This window comes from Hypanus sabinus, chromosome 4, assembly GCF_030144855.1.
Source record: "Hypanus sabinus isolate sHypSab1 chromosome 4, sHypSab1.hap1, whole genome shotgun sequence".
In the NCBI taxonomy this organism is placed as follows: domain Eukaryota; kingdom Metazoa; phylum Chordata; class Chondrichthyes; order Myliobatiformes; family Dasyatidae; genus Hypanus; species Hypanus sabinus.
Window position 1 is genome coordinate 21542997 of NC_082709.1, and position 19648 is coordinate 21562644.

The 19648-nt window shown below is 42.0% G+C and overlaps 2 protein-coding genes across 2 annotated transcripts in view; one reads left to right on the top strand and one right to left on the bottom strand.

Moving 5' to 3' along the window:
* Positions 1-4026, bottom strand: part of mylka (myosin, light chain kinase a) — a 334126-nt gene extending 330100 nt beyond the window's left edge. Inside the window, exon 1 of the mRNA XM_059966550.1 lies at positions 3599-4026. The gene's annotated coding sequence lies outside the window, so the exon portion shown is untranslated. The remainder of the gene's footprint in view (positions 1-3598) is intronic.
* The window catches only part of LOC132392430 (tetraspanin-6-like), a 119814-nt gene that overhangs the window by 62246 nt on the left and 37920 nt on the right, over positions 1-19648 (top strand). The gene's annotated exons all lie outside the window — the stretch shown is intronic.

Genomic DNA, 19648 nt, shown 5'->3' on the forward strand with positions numbered 1-19648 from the left:
GTAGCAACAGGTAAGTATATCTCTGCATGTACTATTTCCCAAAAGGGAGTTTTAATTGAAGCATCCCTGGGGCAGTAACAAATAGTTTAAGGAACTAAGGAGACTCCAAAGATATTAGTTGCTCAGCAATGTGGTACATGATGGTAATGTTTTAGCTCTGGCTTTTCATCTACTCGTTCAGCATGGAACATACTTTCAGCATCTCGAACCAATGATTCAGATATGCCAGGAGTTCTGCATCACAGCCAGAGGAAATATTGTGACCATCAATCAGGCATCAGACCTTATATGTAGGGATAGAAGTTTCCTGCTGGGCCTCAAGCTGGTCAACTGGAGAAGCTATGAAGGTTAATGATGAAATAGATGCTTCGCTGTGGCTTCAGTGATTAAGATGTGGTTATTTGGGAGCAATTTCCCCAAGCACATTCCTTGTACAATTTCTTGCTATTTCCCTGTTGCTGGGAATAATGATAAAAATAGCCGATTAGCAGCACGGGAGCATACCAGAGATGGGAAAAACTGAGTCTACTGCGGGAATGGCCGTGCCAGCTTTTGGATCAGGTACTATGCCAAACTACCACCCACTCACTCAGCTAAATATAAACTACATCAGGGCATTATTCTGGAGGAAGAGGTCCTCTCATTGTCCTGTTCAACATCTCTTCCTCAACCAATGTGGGATATCTTCTGCAGCTGAGTTTCTTCCGGCATTAACCTTTCAGGCTAAAATTTGTCTGCAGTCACTTATTAATTTCCAGTGAGTGTATCTGGAAATTTCTTCAGCGGCCTATCAGATATCTTGAAACACAAGATACACCACAAACATACAAGTTCTTAGTAAATGTTCTATGATATATCTGCCTGAATCTAATTCCCCAATGTGTTGAATCCAAAGGTGACAGTGGGCAATTAGTTGCTCCACAGAAGCAACCCATCCTCCCAGTACTTTAGTGAGGTCATGGGTTTCTCTGTAGCAGAGGTCTTGTCCACATGTTACATGGTTTATCAAGTTTGGTCAATGATCAGACAACTTAGTCCTGACAAAGGGTCTCGGCCCAGAACGTTGACTGTACTCCTTCCTATAGATGCTGCCTGGCCTGCTGCGTTCCAGCAGCACTTTGTGTGTGTTGTCTGAAGAGAGCCTCAGTCTGACTCAAGTCAGGGTGATCAGTTGATCTCCTATAACTCTTCCATCCCTTTCCCCCCTTCATTTATGTCCACAACTATACTGGGTGTAAGTTGTTATCGACTTCCCTACACCGCTGGTGCCTGTAAAAAGAGAAAGCTTTGGCCGCTGTTTCAACCAGTTCCATCCTTAGGTGTCCACCTGCAAGTAAAACTGCTGGTCTTTTATGACCTCAGCGCTTCCTGAAATATTCAGCCTTATGGACCAGGAAAACCTGACATCTGTATCATTGTGCTAATTTTGGTCAGGTAATTTGTTGGAACACAAATCAGATCCATGTCCAACCCACACGTTAGAGGTATTACATTGGTGGACGCATTGCACCACTGAGCTGAAAGGTGGTAATGAGCAAATGAAAAGTTTGAGTTAGAGCGTCCCCTCCTCCCACCTCAATTCCAGTGTCCTCCCCCTTCCTTCTCAGGCTCCAACCCCTCAAATCCGTAATTCTCCCTCTCTCTGCCTCTGCAGACTTCGCCGTCTTTTTGAATTAAAGCAGCCTGTCCTAAAAAAAAATCACCAAGATCTTTCGACAACTTAAACGTCATAACCTCTTAATTGTATCTATCATCATATTTGAGAAATCTGCAACAGTAATCTCACATTTGCCCATCAAGACAAACAAATACACCCTTCCCTTGCCAACACCAAGAATGAGCTGCCTGATAGTAATGCAGATGAGAATGTCCTCCGCCACAGAAGTAGAACAATGCGTTGATCGCAGCGTGTTTTTCTGTCAACCGAATCCGGATACACCATCCCAGGTAACGAATTTGCGAGAATGCACTGCAGAAGAGTGTGGGCGAAGGATACGGCCCCGGCATGAGGTCGCAACGCTCCTCTCGGAAAAGCTCTCTCTCGCAGTGGGAGGGGCCGCCAAGTTTCTTTGGACTGCCTCTTGGAAGCTGATTTAGAGCTTGAGAGAGACTGGGGAACTGCACCCTCACCTGTCTCCCCAGATAAGGAATAATGGAATGAAGTAAAGCCGAAAGGCGAAAATATGTTGAAAAGTTCAAAGTACCTTGAATCGGAAAAGAAAAATCCAATCACCATAACTGCTCATAGTATCCAAGATCTCTTCAGCACTTGATTATACAAGTTCTTTTGCTGAAGACGTAAATGTTTTTAAATCTCTTTATTAATTTCAGTATAAGTACTGAGATGGCATTAACCTTCAGTGAAGAAAAATGGGGAAACTTTCTTTAAAAAAAATCCTCCGAAACATTAATGCCCCTTCTGCACGGCTGACCCTCTCATTGAGCAGAACACGCTCCATGAGATTTTCATTCACCCCATTCTGGCTTGCTGGCGGCGAGTACGCCACAACAACGAGAAGGCTGTATTGTTATCAAGTATTATTCAAGGTTAAAATCCAGCAAAGATATTACATTAGTCCGCGCTCCTTCAGCCCCCCCCCCCATACACTGTTATTGACAAGTCCTTCATTGCGAGCATCCAATTCACCAACAAATGTAGTCCGTCTAGTTTTATACCTTTGCTAGCGAAGTATAAACAAAGCGAATGGAATAGTTTCGACTACTTTGTTAAAACACCCACGGTGATCAAACTGCATTTTAAGTAAGTGCTAACCTCACTTTCCTGTAAAGGGCCACTTTGGTAGGAAACGGGCCGTCTTCCTTTCGGCTACACAGTAGCGCTCTCCGAACACGCTGTGTTTTAGCGAAGGACGCGCCAGGGTTTTGCTGACTGTCAGCTGCCTCTCTGCGAAACTCCAGCAGGTTCGGAAACCTTGGAGATTTGAGACCAGCGCAGTAAAGTTTCAGTGGGAGTGGGCGCTGAGTGGGTGGCGGCTGACCTTCGCCGTCGCTAATCACCACCATACCCTCGTACGCACAAATTCTTGAAGTTATCCGGGGCACAATGCGATGTTTAGTAGCGACGCTGCTGCGGTACTGTTTTTTTGCGATTGCGGTCAAAACTTTGGGTGGAATAAAGTGGGATTGCGTTTGTTGCGGTGGCAACAGGTTAGCAGTTCCGGACCTGTCAGAAACAAACGGGGCAAGAGAGAAAACAAACTTTCCCTCCTCGGGCTGCCGGCAGCGGTACTCTGCACAGTCAGGAATCTCAATGTTCCATTCGGTGTTCACCTCCACATCTCCTCAGCCGGAATCGGGGAAAACTTACCGAACTGTCTTGGTTACTGCGCCAGCTGCCGTGTTAAAGCTGACAGTTCAAGCCTAGGATATCAGACGGCGCACAGTCCAACTCGCAGGTATTCCTGGCACGAGTCTGAATAAAAACGCGGAGCGCAAACAATATTTTCTTTAGAAAAAGAAATACCCAGTCTCTTTGATTTGAAAAAGCAAAATCAAACTTGTTAATATTAAAATGGTTTATTATTAAGCTAACGTCCATGAGCTACAGCTGGTTAAATGGGCAAGAGTTTTTACTTACTGAAAGAACCGCTGGTTCCAGCGGAGAGCGTCCACACTCGCGCTTTACTGAGGAGTTACACGCGATCAACTAACCTAACGTGTTCTTGGAGTCCAACTGGGACACAGAAAGGAACCAGAGTACCCTGATCTATCGCACCCACAATATTTCTGGCCGCATTCGTGTTTTTGCTACTGTCAGCCTTATAAGGTAATGCAAGTCCTCTTTCTGTGGAAAGCAGCGGAGTTTCAGCGGAAAAAAATTACATGAATTTGACAGTATTTTCCTATCAAAGGAAACAGACCGTCTGCAAACTGAAGAGGAGGGTTCTGCAGAGCCACAGAGTCTAAGAGGGGATATCGGAGCAGAGCACTGCTGAGAGAAGGGGGCAGCATCAAACCCCAATACCTCAAACAATCGGAAACACCAAAGCTCCAGACGAACAGCAGGAGAGAACACCTAGCTACCAGCGCGCGTTTATCCAGTCTTAACAATTTCCCAGTCCATATTTTCTTTGCATGGTAATGACATCTTTCCTGCCATATTGCGACCAGAACTAATTGCTATGTTCACGACGTGGTTAACTACTCGAGTTTGAGTAGAGTCTGCCCTGCTAATCAAGAAAAGCACCGCGACGCATTTTTTTTAAACCCAGATTATTGATTGGTTTTGCTACATTCGAGGAGATATGGAATATATTTCAGAATCGCTTTGTTCCCTCACACCTCTCAATATCTTGCATGCGTTTTTCTTTGCCTTGTACCCCCGTGGAACAGCAGGTAGTGCTGCTGCCTTGTTCCAGTGCCACGTATTCAAGGCTGACATCAGGTGCTGTCAGTGTGGAGGTTGCAATGTTCTCCCTGTGACCCCAAGTTTTCCTCTGGTGTGTCAGTGTCCTATCACTTCCCAAGAAATATGCTGATTGGCTATGGAGTCACACACCATCAAAACAGGCCCTTTAGCCCTACTGGTCCAGGCTGACCAACAATCCTATTTAAGCTTGTTCCATTTGTCCCCATTTTAGCTCGTCTCCCTTCAAACCAGGGTTGCCAACCTGGAGTCTACTGACAGTCAGATGGCACTTTATTAAAGGCCTTGAAAAAATCCAATCAGACCATATCAAAAACACCTCTCTCATCCACCATCCTCCTCATCTCCTTTAAAAATTCAATTAGTCTGACACCAACTTGTTTAAACATCAGAAAACTGCAAAAGTTGTATATCTGAAATACAATAGAAAATACTCAACAGACAGCTACTGAACATTTATGAAATGATCTAAGAATTTTCACAGTAAGTTTTTTTTATCCTTCAGAATGGATACATTTGCTTTGATAGCACCAAAGTTAACTACAGGTCTTTAATTACTCAAGTTAACCCTTGCTTATTAAAGAATAGTACAACATTAAGACTTGTACTGTCCTCTGCACCAATCCAGGAACCAATGAGGATAGAAAAACAAAATTGTTGTTAGAGCCTTTGCAATTTTCTCCTTTTAATAGCCTTTCATCCGAGTCTGCATGTTAGCCATTTTCAAAACATGTTTTGGAAAATTTTCTTTTATATTTATCAAATATTTCACACACTTCAATGACAATTTTAACATAATCCCTTTCTGTGAATAACACTACAAGATGAGGAGCAGTGTTAGGCCATTTGGCCCATTGAGTCTGCTCTGCCATTTCATCATGGCTGATCCATTTCTCTCAGCCATTTCTCTCCTGCCTCCCCTTATATCCCCTCATGCCCTGACCAATCAAGAATCTATCAACCTCCGATTTAAATTTACACAAAGATTTGGCCTCCACAGCTGCCTGTGACAGCAAATTCCACAGATTCACTACTCTCTGGCTAGAGAAATTCCTCCTCATCTCCTTTCTAAAAGGACACCCCTCTATTCTGAGGCTGTCATCTGGTCTGAGACACTCCCAACCAACCTCTCTACATCCACTCTGTCAAGGCCTTTCACCATTTGATAGGTTTCAATTAGGTCACCCTTCATTCTTCTGAATTCCAGTGAATACAGGCCCAGAGGCATCTGTCTTTATATGTCAAGCCATTCAATCCTGGAATCAATTTTGTGAACCTTCTTTAAACCCTTTCCAGATTTGGCACATCCTTTCTAAGATGAGAGGCACAGAACTGCTCACAATACTCCAAGTGAGGCCTCACCAGTGCTTTATAAAGTCTCAACATTATATTCTTGCTTTTACAATCCAGTCCTCTTGAAATGAATGTTAACATCACACTTGCCTTCCTCACTATAGACCCAATCTGCAAATTAACCTTTAGGGAATTCTGCACAAGGACTCCCAAATCCATTTGCACCTCAGATTTTTTATTTTCTCTCCATTTAGAAAAGTAAACCCTTTACTTTCATCCACCAAAGTGCAAGATCATACACTTTCTGACACTGTACTCCATCTGCCACTTCTTTGCCCATTCTTCTTCTAACTCAAGTCCTTCTGAAGCCTCTATTTCCCCAAAACTACCTGCCTCTCCACCCACTTGCAAACTTTGCAACAAAGCCATAAATTCCATCATCTAAATCATTTACATATAATGTAAAGAAGAATCGGTCCCAACACTGACCCCCGTGGAACACCACTTTTAGGCAATAGGTTCATCAGAACCTTAACTGCATTCTTTAAACTCAGGTTAGCTTTCTGTTTTGTAATAGGCCATAATGCTTCCTTACATTATGAATTTTCTATGATTATACTTAGCAATTTTTTTCCCCCCCACAGGGCTTACATAATTTTTATTTCCATTTCTCTCCTATATACTTTTCTGTACACTTCCAGGCTTTGTTTCATCAAGTTCTCAGTGGCCCACAAACAATTTTGTTTCACCTCGTCTTTCCCTCTGTGCACCTTGTCAGCTGGAAGTTGATAGTCTCAGTCACTATCTGAAACTCTTTCCTGTGTCTCTCCTTGCTCAGAGACAGATTTATCTTACATTAGCTGTTTTATATACACTTACGCAATGTCGCTCCTCATTTCAGTAAAATTGGCCTCACATTCAGTTTAGATTGAACATTTGTTTCTATTTTACCTTTGTCTTTTTCCATGACTATGTTAAATCTAACAAAATTATTACTGCAAAAAAATGCTTTCCATTGATACTCCTTCCACCTGTTTAGCTTCATTTCCAAAAAAAAAACTAAATCCAAAATTCCTCCCTCTTATCAGGCTAAAAAAAAATTCCTCTGTAATTAGGAATTCTGAGTCTTCTTTACTTTGACCACTCACCGTATCCCAGTTAATATCAGAGTAAATGAAATTCCCATCTATTACTGACCAAGTGTTTTTGTGCTCACTCATTTGATCCTCTGACACCCTGATTGTTTGAAGGTCTATTGAACATTCCCAATGGTATGAAAAACCTTTTTTGTTCTTTATCCAACCCATACAAGCTCAATCAATGATCCTTCAAACATATCATCCCTTCTCACAGCTGTGATTGTTCCTTTCAACAATATCACCACTCCCTCCTTGGTTCCCTCCCACTTTTTTTTTCATCTGAAAACCCTGTAACCAGGAATGTAAACTTTCCTGCCCCTCTTTTAACCATGCTTCAAGCATAGTCAAAATACATTTCCTGTGCCTTTCAGAGCCATGAACTAATCTTCCCTTTTCATTAATCTCCTTGCTTTTAAGCAGAGCAGGCTGACTTCATTTCTATCCATTTTCCAATCCCTGCTTACTTTGCCTTTCACAAGTTATTTTTCTGCCTTCTATTTCTAGTTCTTCTTTTCTCCCCTCTAATCTGAACTCAGAGCTGAATCTCACTGTCAAATTAAGTTAAGCTACCCTGACAGAAGCTCCTCAGAACAGAGGTCCAGTCTTCACAGAATATCATCATGCCTGGCTCATTTCACACCAAACTGGTCACAGTGCACCAGGAATTTAAAGCCCTCCCTCCTTCCAGCAACTCTCCATCTATACTATCACTCGCTGTATTTTCCTAGGTTACACTCACTGGTATAAATCAGAGTTACCAGCGTCTACTCCCAACCAAGATCCTACTTCTCAATCTCTTTCAAGATTCAAAAACTTTGTCATTCTAACCATACATCAGCTCTGCAGGGCAGAATGAGACAGCGTTTCCCAGGAGCAGTGCAATCATAACATAACAAATGCAACACTAAATAATAAACATAACAATAAATAGTAAAACACAACAGCCACATGTCAGTTAAAAACAAGTTATAAGTGACCAGTGCAAGTTAAAAGTGTCCAAAGCAGAGTCAGGTAGAGCAGCTATTTAGCAGTCTGACTGCCTGTGGGAGGAAGCTGTTTAGTAGCCTTGTGGTTTTAGTTTTGATGCTCCTGTAACGTTTACCTGATGGCAGAAGAACAAACAGTTTATGGAGAGGGTGAGGGGTCTTTAATGATGTATTGTGTCTTCTGGAGGCATCAACTCTAAAAGAGGTCTTGGACAGAAGGTAGGGAGACCCCAATAACCTTCTCTGCTCCCCTAACCACCCTCTGCAAGGCATTTTTGTTGGCAGCACTGCAGCTGGAGTATCAGGTTGTGATGCAAAAGGTCAGCACACTCTCAACCACGCCTCTGTAGAATGTAGTTAAGATGTTAGTGGGGAGTGACGCTTGTTTAAGTTTCCTCAAAAAGTGCAATCTCTGCTGGGCTCGTTTCACAATCCCAGTGGTGTTCCTGGACCAGGTGAGATTGTCCAAGATCTGCACCCCAAGGAACTTGATGTTTTCCACTCTCTCCACTGTGGAGAGGCTGATGCTGAGGGGTGTGTGCTCAGGCTGAGACCGTCTGAAATCGACGATTATCTCCTTGGTTTTGGTGACATTAAGCATCAAGTTGTTGTCACTGCACCAGCTGTCTAGGTGTTTGACCTCCTTCCCTGTACATTGTTTCATCATTTTTGCTGATGAGCCCCACCACTGTGGTATCCTCCGCAAATGTAATGATCAGGTTCTCCTTGAATCTGGCTGCACAGTCATGTGTTAGCAATGTAAACAGCAATGGGCTGAGCACACAGCCTTGTGGGGATCCAGTGCTCAGTGTGATGAAGTCAGAGATGTTCCTGCCAACACGGACTGACTGTGGTCTCCCTTCCTACAAGTACCTGGATTCACCTTTGTTTCTCCCATTTTTTTTTAAATCCAAGTTATACCATTGCTCTGGCTGTTCATCTAGCAGAGGAAGCAACATTCCGTATCAGCCATAAACACAGCAGGGCCTTGCATCAACTTTCAGCAATATTCGATTGAATAAACTGGAGTTCATTTTTTTTTTAAAAAAACAGACCACAAACCTTCATTCAGGTAAGTTTTGTGATACATTTATCAGCTCAGTCAAGCACCAAAGCATTCCTATCATTAATCAAGGTTCTAAAGAGTTTCTATAATGGCCAGGATGAGATCTTGAACCAAAATTTCGGTCCAGATTATGCTTTCAAAAACGTGTTCATTCTCTGGGACCCCATTATAAAACATAGGAATCTACAGCACATTAGTGGCCTTCAACATTGTAGTGGCCTTCGACAATGTAACATACTCTAGAAACTGCCTAGGATTTCCCTAGTGCTGTTTTTCTAAGCTCCATGTACCTATCTAAGAGGCTGTTAAAAGATCCTATTGTATCCACCGCTATCACCCACCACTATGTGGAAAAACTTACCCCTGACATTCCCTCAGTACCCTTTTCCAAGCACCTTAAAAACTATGGCCCTCACATTAGCCATTTCAGCCCTGGGAAAGAGCCTCTGGCTATCCACACACTCAATGCCTCTCATCTTGTACACCTCTATCAGGTCAACTCTCATCCTCTGTCGCTCCAAGGAGAAAAGGCCGAGTTCACTCAACCTATCCTCATAAGGTACGCTCTCCAATCCAGGAAACATCCCTGTAAATCTCCTCTGCGCTCTCTGTAGCATCCACACATATAATTAATGTTGTCACTCTAGTTGTCAATGGTATCAGCGAGTTCTTCCAGATCTCAAACATCAAACTGTCTGCTATTTAAACAAATATTAATTTGATAATTGCATTGTTACACAGTATGTTTTGTGTGAGATGCTACAAATGCCCCAGCCATAATATTTTCAATGTTATCTCTGCTCCAATAAAACAAAATGACATTCCTTGTGCAACAATCGAAAGCTATGGGCTATCAGTTGACTCCTCCCATCTCTAGCTCAGCTATCCCATTACTGTCTTTCTTTACTGTGCACCATCCTTGTGCTATGCAAATCAAGGCAATTCCATCACAAGAAAATCTGCAGATGCTGGAAATCCAGAGCAACACATGCAAAGTGCTGGAAGAACTCAGCAGGCCAGGCAGCATCTATAGCAAAGAATAAACAGTCAACGTTATATTTTTACCAGAAAATATTTACCACCTTCCCCGAAAGAAGTATTCTGGAGAACTATTTTTTTCCAAATCTATGAGTGAAAAGTGCAAGTAGAGTAAATAAAAAGTTCATGTATGTCACCATATACATCCCCGAGATTCATTTTCTTGTGGGCATACTCAATTGACAGATTTATTGAGTATGCTCACAAGAAAATGAATAGTATTTTGTGGAACTATAACAGAATCAATGAAAGTCCAGCCAACTAGGGCATTCAACTAGAGTGCAGAAGACTATGCAAATACAAAAAGGAGAAGTAATGATAATAATATTAATAATAATCAATAAATATCAAGAACATGAGATGAATAGTCCTTGAGAGCGGTTCAAGAGCCTAATGGTTGAGGGGTAATAACTGTTCCTGAACCTGGTGGTGCGAGTCCTGAGGCACTTGTACATTTTTCCTTGATGGCAGCAGCAAGAAGAAAGCATTCATAATTGCGTTTGCATGCTGGGCCCAGAACAGGTCCTCAGAAATAACAATACTTAGCAATTTAAAGTTACTGACCCTCTCCACCTTTGAACCTCTGATTAGAACTGGCTCATGGACCACTGGTTTCCCTCTCCTGAAGTCAATAATCATTTCCTTAAGGAAGAATGGGATAAAACACTAACAGTTTTACTATAAAGTAAATGGACATTTCATCCAAGAAACATCATGGTAAAAGCTGTATTGCTTTGTGATTTGTTAATACAACTATTTTCTTAAATTTAGTTGTGGGTCATAAAGTTGATTAATTAAAATTCCTTGATAACCCAAAATATTAACCTACAGTAAAATTTTAAAAATAATTAGAAAATAAAGTGCTCATCATTTTGCCATCTCAGTGGCTCACCAATTAATTTTCCCACAAACCAGGGAAGATAAAGTTTATCTGCTCAACCTGTCAATCACCAAATTACCACAGTGAATCACCTAAATCGTTTACAGGAAGAAAATTATCTTTCCGTTTCCTGAGATAACAGCTTGACCATGACCTGCTATATTCTATCAGAAGAAAGATTGCTTTGTGATAATGTGCAATTATTAAATCTCAAGGCATGATTTTGAAAACAAAAATAAGTAAACAATTTGGTGGGAACAAAATCTTTGCTTTTGATCACCAAAAAGGAAGTAAATGCAGCAAGACAGAGGCCAAACAATTCAGGGCATTGCGGTGAGAAACTGGCTTGAAGGGCAGAGAATGATCAAATCACAGAATTAAAACTCATTAAAGTCAAAAGCTGCTGGCATCCGAGGAAAATGATCCTGTGTAAAGGCTAGAGGATTACTCTTGTGGACTAGCTATTCTGGTTTGAAGAACAGATAGCAATACTTGTTATGTTCAGTTTTTTCCTACCTCAGTAATTCTCAGCACTGTCCCTTATACAGAGCAAATCATTCCCACATTGTCTTTTGATTTTATTTTCCCAGTGATTACCAGAGATTTAACATTACATCTTGAAATGAAAAGGCTCACTTGCTTGCACCATGACAGAAAATGCTTAAACTAGCAAAAGAGCATTAGAGTTCAATGTTGTGATTTGGATTTAAATGCATAAATGTATACCCTCTGGTGTTAGAAATGTCAACCTTAAGATTCTGGATGTCTACTCTATCTATGCTTCTCCTAATCCTATAAACCTCTGCTAGCGCTCCCCTCAGCCTCTGTTGCTCCAGATTATACAACTCATATTAGTCCAACCTCTCCTAAGAGCACATACCTTCTATGCCAGATAGCACCCTGGTAAAACTTTTCTATACCCTTTCCGGAGTTGCCACATCCTTCCTATAATGGAGAGACCCAGAACTAAATGCGTTACCTCAGATGAAGCCTAACTTATAAAGTTGCAACACAACTTCTAATTGAGTCGAACTCAATTCCTCCACAAATAAAGGGAAGCATGCCACATGCCTTCTTTACCACCCTATCAACCTGTGTACCCACTTTCAGGGAGGTATGGACTCAAGACTATGACACATGGGAGCATAATTAGGTTATTCAGCACATCAGGTCTGCTCCACCATTCTATCATGGCTGATTGAATATCCCTCATCACCCTGTTCTGCTGCCATCTCCCTGTAACCTTTCACACCATGACTAACCAAGAACCCATCAACCTCCACTTTAAATATACTCAATTACTTGGTCTCTACAGCCACCTGTGCAATGATTTCCACAGATTCTTCACCCTCTGGTTAAATTCTTCTTCAACTCTGTTCTAAATGGACGTCCCTCTATTCCGAGTCTGTGCCCACTTGCCCTAGACTCACCTACTACAGGAAAGATCATCTCCATATCCACTCTGTCTAGGCCTTTTAATATGCTTCAATGAAATTCTCCTCCCCCCCCCCCCCCATTTTTCCAAAATCTAGCTATTACAAGCCCAGAGCCATCAAACAATCCTGATACATTAACCCTTTCACTCCCAGAACCACTTGTGAATATCCTCTGGACCCTCTCCAAAGAGAGCATATCTTTTCTTAGATAAGGGGCCCAAAAATTTACACGCAATGACTTATGAAGCCCAAGCATCAAATTGCTGCTTATCTATTCTAGCCCTCTCAAAGTGATCGCCAACATTGCATTTGCCTTCCTTACCACTGACTCATCCTGAAAGTTAACCTTTAGGGAATCCTACACAAGGCCTCTCAAGTCCCTTTACATCTCCGATTTTTGAATTCCCCCCTCCCCGTTTAGAAAATAAACTACTCCTTTATTCCTTCTACCAAAGTGCGTGGCCATAACAGATTTAGACCCCAAGATCATTCTGCACATCAGTTAACTCTGTCCTGTCCCTTTACACTGATCTCCCAAAACTGCAATATTTCACCAGGTCAAACTCCATTTGCTATTTCTGCAACTGATGTATATCTTGGTGCATACTTTGAGAGTCTCCTATGCTAACCACAACCCCACCCATCTTCAGTGAAACACCATTAGTCGCAGACCTTCAGCCAGAGTAAGTCTCATCAACCGTCTTCTCAGTCTTCTAATTCTGAAGCTGAATAGCCAATTCACCCATTCACAGATCACATCTTTATCTTTTGAAAGAACCTCCCATGAGAGACCTTGCAAATGCCTTACTAAAATCTATGTAAACAACATTTACAGCTTCATCAATCACTTCTGTCACATCCTTTATATAAAAACCACTAGTTACAGGATAGAACTTGGCCATGGTTTTACAATTGCTCATAAATCCTATTTCTGGGAATCACCTCCTGTAACTTCCCTATTAACGACATGAGACAATCTGTGGTAAACTATGTGTATACCTGTCTGGTCATGCCCCTCTGCTGACTCCTCCTGTGGCTCCTCCCACAGACCCCTGTATAAAGGCGATTGGAGGCACTGCTCCTCCCTCAGTCTCCAAAATGTTGTGGTCATGTTTGCAGCTAATAAAAGCCTATCATTTGCCTCCCATCTCCGAGAGTTATTGATGGTGCATCACACTCCAATCTACAGTTTTGAGAATTATCCCCATTTCTTTTCTTGGAAAAAAGAAAAGACATTAGCTACTTGCCAGTCCCCCGCGACCTTTTCTGTGGCTAGAGAGGACACAAAAATAATTGACAAGGCCCAGCAGTCTCATCTTTTACCCCGCTCAATAATTTAGGGGCATATCCCAGTCAGCCCTGGTGACAAATCCACCTTCATGTTCTTTGGAGAGCACAACACTACTTCCTTCTTTATCTTGAAATGCCAAGGAAAATTAGCATACTCCACACTGATCTCTTTGTGTCTATTACCTTGATCCTGCCTGCTCTTCCTGCTCCTGGCACCTGCCTCCCATTTCTCCACTTCCTGACCTGGTGTTCGAGTGCCTGGTGCTTCTTAGTCTCATCTATTTTATCCCCAATTCTATAATCACTATCAAATTGCTAGTCTCAGACCATGCACCAGATGTAACCAGGTGCAGGGTCCATGAAGAGAATTCCCCCATGTTAATGTTGGTGAATCCCAGCAAAATTCTGCGTCACCATTGGTTTCCAATAGAGCAGCTATGGGGTCATGGTCAGAGCTTGACCAGCCAGACCTCAAATATAGTAGCCCATGTCAGTGTCAATACAGTTACCTATACTGGTTGAGTTGAGCCAATGTTGTAAGAACAATTTGTTTTAGCTTGCAGTGTAATGGTGTTAGCAGATCTGGGATCTGAAATTCATTTTCTAATATTAATTACTTAATTTTGGATCATAATATTATGCTTTCTTTATTTATACCTTAGCTCAATTTCATAACCTAGAATTTTTTTTAATAATTGCAAGCTTTACTATTCAAATCTATATTTTGTCTACTACCTTGACAACAAAGGACTTTAGTTGCAACAGACAACCGACTTCTTGCCTTTTGAACTGTTGAGAGTGAGGCATGAAGATTATTAAAGCAAGAAAGAAAAAGGACACATTTTGAGATCAAAGATGGAATTAATAAGTTTGTTCAGAGGGGAGAATTGTTACTATAACTGGCAGCAGCCACTAGTAAAATTAGAGAAATGTGAAATTCTACCATTACCAATCAAGAACAACATGTCTGAGAAAACAAGAGCATTGCAATATATAATGCAGTGTGGCAACTTCAATAGTAACTGGAACAAAATGCTCTGATGATGCAATACTCCCAGCATAATTATAACAATACTTTGCCATTTCTAAACTTAAATCCTTTTGCATTAAAGACCATTGATTCCAGCTAATGTTTTGCAATTGATGGACAAGAACAGAGGTGTCTTTATTTTCATTATCTGCAATCTTTCTCCACTTAGATAATAATCTACCTTTAAATTCCACTTACTGAATGTATGATCTCACACTATATCACATTAAACAAACTTTGCCAAGATCTTATCTGCCCATGCAAGATCATTTTGCAGTGTTGCAATATTGTCAACGCAACATGTCCTGTCCCCTATTACAATGTCATTGACAAATTTGGATATCATACACTCTGCCCCCCACCTCTAGGACATTACAGAACTCAAAATAATTGAGGGACAAAACCTGAACCATGGTCCATTACTTACAAGGCACGCTTACTCTAACCTTGTCACCTATGCATTAACCAATCTACTCCTGCTCTGCTGCCATTACCTGGATGAACATGCTGTAGCAATCATCTCTATGCTTAAAAGAAAGGATAATTAGAATTGCAGAAGGGAAGCAGTTTCACAGATCCTTCCAACTCTTATTAAGCATAGCGTACCATACTCCTTTGACCACTTAAAACATTTCAAGAGCAAACACGAGGAAATCTGCGGATGCTGGAAATTCAAACAACAACACACACAAAATGCTGGTGGAACACAGCAGGCCAGGCTGCATCTATAGGGAGAAGCGCTGTTAATGTTTCGGGCTGAGACCCTTCGTCAGGACTAACTGAAAGGAAAGATAGTAAGTTGTGGGGGGAGGGGGAAATGCGAAATGATAGAAGACCATCCCGCACTTCCCTGCCTTTTTGTTGGCTTTGTGGAACAGTCCATGTTCCAAGTCTATTCGGGTATCCGTCCCCCTCTTTTCCTTCGCTACATCGATGACTGCATTGGTGCTGCCTCCTGCACACATGCTGAGCTCGTTGACTTCATTAACTTTGCCTCCAACTTTCACCCTGCCCTCAAATTTACCTGGTCCATTTCCGACACCTCCCTCCCCTTTCTTGATCTTTCTGTCTCCATCTCTGGAGACGGCTTATCTACTGATATCTACTATAAGCCTACAGACTCTCACAGCTACCTGGACTATTCCTCTTCCCACCCTGTGTCTTGCAAAAATGCTATCCCCTTCTCACAATTCCTCCGTCTCCACCGCATCTGCTCTCAGGATGAGGCTTTTCATTCCAGGATGAAGGAGATGTCTTCCTTTTTTAAACAAAGCGGCTTCCCTTCGTCCACTATCAACTCTGCTCTCAAACGCATCTCTCTCATTTCCCGCACATCTGCCCTCACCCCACTCGGGATAGGGTTCCCCTTGTCCTTACCTACCACCCCACCAGCCTCCAGGTCCAACGTATAATTCTCCGTAACTTCCACCACCTCCAATGGGATCCCACCACCAAACACATCTTTCCCTCCCCCCCTTTCTGCTTTCCACAGGGATCGCTCCCTACACGACTCCCTTATCCACTCGTTCCCCCCACCATCCCTTCCCACCGATCTCCCTCCTGGCACTTATCCTTGTAAGCGGAACAAGTGCTACACCTGCCGTTACACTTCCTCCCTCACCACCATTCAGGGTCCCCTGACAGTCCTTCCAGGTGAGGCGACACTTCACCTGTGAGTCGGCTGGTGTGGTATACTGCGTCCGGTGCTCCCGGTGTACCCTTTTATATATTGGTGAGACCCGACGCAGACTGGGAGACTGTGTCGCTGAACACCTACACTCAGTCTGCCAGAGAAAGCAGGATCTCCCAGTGGCCACGCATTTTAATTCCACGTCCCATTCCCATTCTGATATGTCTGTCCATGGCCTCCTCTACTGTCAAAATGAATTCAAACTCAGGTTGGAGGAACAGGCTGGGTAGCCTCCAACTTGATGGCATGAACATTGACTTCTCTAACTTCTGTTAATACCCTTCCTCCCCTTCTTACCCCATCCCTGACATATTTAGTCGTTTGCCTGGTCTCCATCTCCCTCTGGTGCTTCCCCCCACCTTTCTTTCTCCCGAGGCCTCCCGTCCCATGATCCTTTCCCTTCTCCAGCTCTGTATCACTTACACCAATCACCTTTCCAGCTCTTAGCTTCATCCCACCCCCTCCGGTCTTCTCCCATCATTTCACATTTCCCCCTCCCCCTCCTACTTTCAAATCTCTTACTATCTTTCCTCTCAGTTAGTCCTGACGAAGGGTCTCGGCCCGAAAAGTCGACAGTGCTTCTCCCTATAGATGCTGCCTGGCCTGCTGCGTTCCACCAGCATTTTGTGTGTGTTGTTGTTTGTAACGTTTCAATGCAGCATTTGATTAGTAATGTCTATTCTAATTACCTTCATATTTATAAATTCTACTTAAGAGATAACAGGCAGTGATCAATTTAATTTCCACTCTCAGAAACACAAGGCTTGTTAATTAATTTTGGTTATCTGATGCCACATTACAGTATAGTCTATATATAGCCACACTACCAAAGTGGTGGAATTTCCCAAAATTCTTATTCAAAAGGTGTACAATAACTAAATCGATATTCCTTCAATGCATCTTTATTTCATCATATCCTTTCTGGAAAGGAACAGATTGCACAACATAGTTTAAATCATTTTTAAAAATCATACCACAATGGTTGATAAAATCAGGTCAACTTTATTTTGTTTGCAGAATATCTCAGTGGTAAATTATGCTCTTGTGCATTGTCTAGTATAATATTTCATTTTGCTACAAACATCCTCTATTGACGACTAAGCCCAATAGTAATTTTCTGTCTTTTGAGAGCAGCAATTGCTGTTTATTGACCAGATCCCAGTTTAGAAGAAAAATGCACAATTATTTGTTAGATAAAAGAGTCAATCATTCAGAAAATTATTTAAGTAACACCAATCCTGATTCCAAAGTGTTTATCTTTCAGTGATAAAGTATTAATTTTCTCCAAAACAGTTACAACAGATTTTGTGGAATGGTAATGTAACTGAAAAAATAAATGCACATTTAAGTACAAATAGAAAATGCCAAACTAGGTAAAAATTATGGAATTCCAAACAAATGAAAACTGGAGTTGGACTATTAATATTTTTGGATCCTTCCATTAAATTGACTGGATTATTAGTGCTGAGCAAATGAATAATATTCAATTTTGTCCCTTTATTACTTCTGTCAGTGCAATCATAGGTGTTCATTGTAAAGTGCCAAAAGAAACAAAATAATCAGCTTTTTTTTAAAAAAAGGGGAAAAATTGGCATCTGTAATTCAGTCCAGATAATACTTAAACTGGTAAGCTTGAAAAATAAAAATTGGAACACTGGCAGCCTATCTTTTTGGAATTCATACAGCTACAGAAAGCAATGGTTTCAGGAATAAGAATTATACATAGCAGATTTGTTCAGCATCGCAGGAACAATACGAGTACCTATATAAATTATGCAGAATGTTACAGTAGATACAGTACTTGCAAGAAGATCATGACAAGCCTTATTGAGATAGACAATAATCGAGAGCATTTGACACATCATGAAAAATATTTAATGATTTTTGTCAATTTGTTGATCACCTTTCAATGGACAGTCTTACAAAAATAATTTCAAACACAAAGGGCTTCCTTTGATTAGCAGGTAGCAATCAGTCCATTCCTTAGAATAGGTAGCAATGCATTTTAACTGCAAGCGATAGAAAACACCAGCCAACATGGGAGAAGGCAGCAATCATCACCAATAACCTTCAGTATGTAGAACATACCATCTCCTCATTACTACCATCTGGGAAGTGGTACATGAGCCTGAAGGCCCTTACTCCACAGGTTAAAGGAGATTCCATGGACGTCATTTTTAAAATGTCTTTGACAAGGCTGCTAAATAAGATGAGAGCCCATGGTGGCAGAGGCAGGGACCAACACACACAGAAGGTTGGCTGACTCGCAGAAGTCAGAGTGGGAATAAAGGGATCATTTGCAGTACGGCTGCCAGTGGGGGGGTGGGGGGGGGGGGTCAGTGTTGGAACCACAAATTTTACTTCACGCATTAGTGATCAGGATGAATGAAATTATACGGTCGTGGCCAAGGTTGCAGACTTGCAAGATAGGTGGAGGAACAGGCTGTGTCACAGAGGCAGGGAGTCTGCAGAAGGACTTGCACAGGTTGGAAGAATGGGCAAAGATGCGCCAGATTAGGACACAGTGTAGGGACTTGAGGTGTTACGCACCTGGATCAGAAGAAAAAGCTGTAGACCATTTTCTAAGTGGGGAGGTGAAAAGGGTCTTGGAGTCTTAGTTCAGGATTCCCTCAGGGTTGAATAGTAGTAAAGAAGGCAAATAATTAATTTTGAGGGGACTAGAACATAAGAGCAAGGATGTAGTGCTGAGGCTTTATAAGGTGTTGGTTGAACTACATTTGAGATGTAGTGAGTAACTTCGGGTCACGTATCTAAGGAAGCTGGTCCTCGAGAGGATCTAGCGGAGGTTCACAAAAATTATCCCAGGAATTAAAGACTTAACATGTGAGGAACATCTGATGTCTCTGGGCCTACACTTGGAAATAGTTCAGAAGGGTGAGGGGACATCTTACTGAAACTTACCAGACACTGAAAAGCCTGGTAGACCGGAAGTGGAGAAGATAATTCCATTGCCTTCAGCATAAAGCTCTAGGATCTGAGGGCACAGCCTCAGAATGAAGGAACGTCCTTCTAAGTTTATTTCTAAGCTTCACGTTTTCTTATTGCAACCCATAACCAAGATTTCTGTTTTCCTCATCTCAAACTCATCCATTCTGTAGTGCTAGCAAAAAAACTGGAGCAGTAGGCTTAGAGTTTCATGATCATCCGGCATAATAGACAAATATATTTATGTGTTTACTGCATAGCTGTGGTAATCCACCTTGTGTTTTGAAGTAATCTGACCTAAAGGGAGCAAGTAGCATGAGAAGAACAACGGGCCAAGAATTGATCCTTGCAGCACACCAAGCACAGTGACATGGGAATGGGCGCACTGGGCCCTACCAGCACTGAGCAGTGACCCAAATTACTGAACCCCTGGTGTTCTGAACATCCATTGGCCTCCGGCCACACAC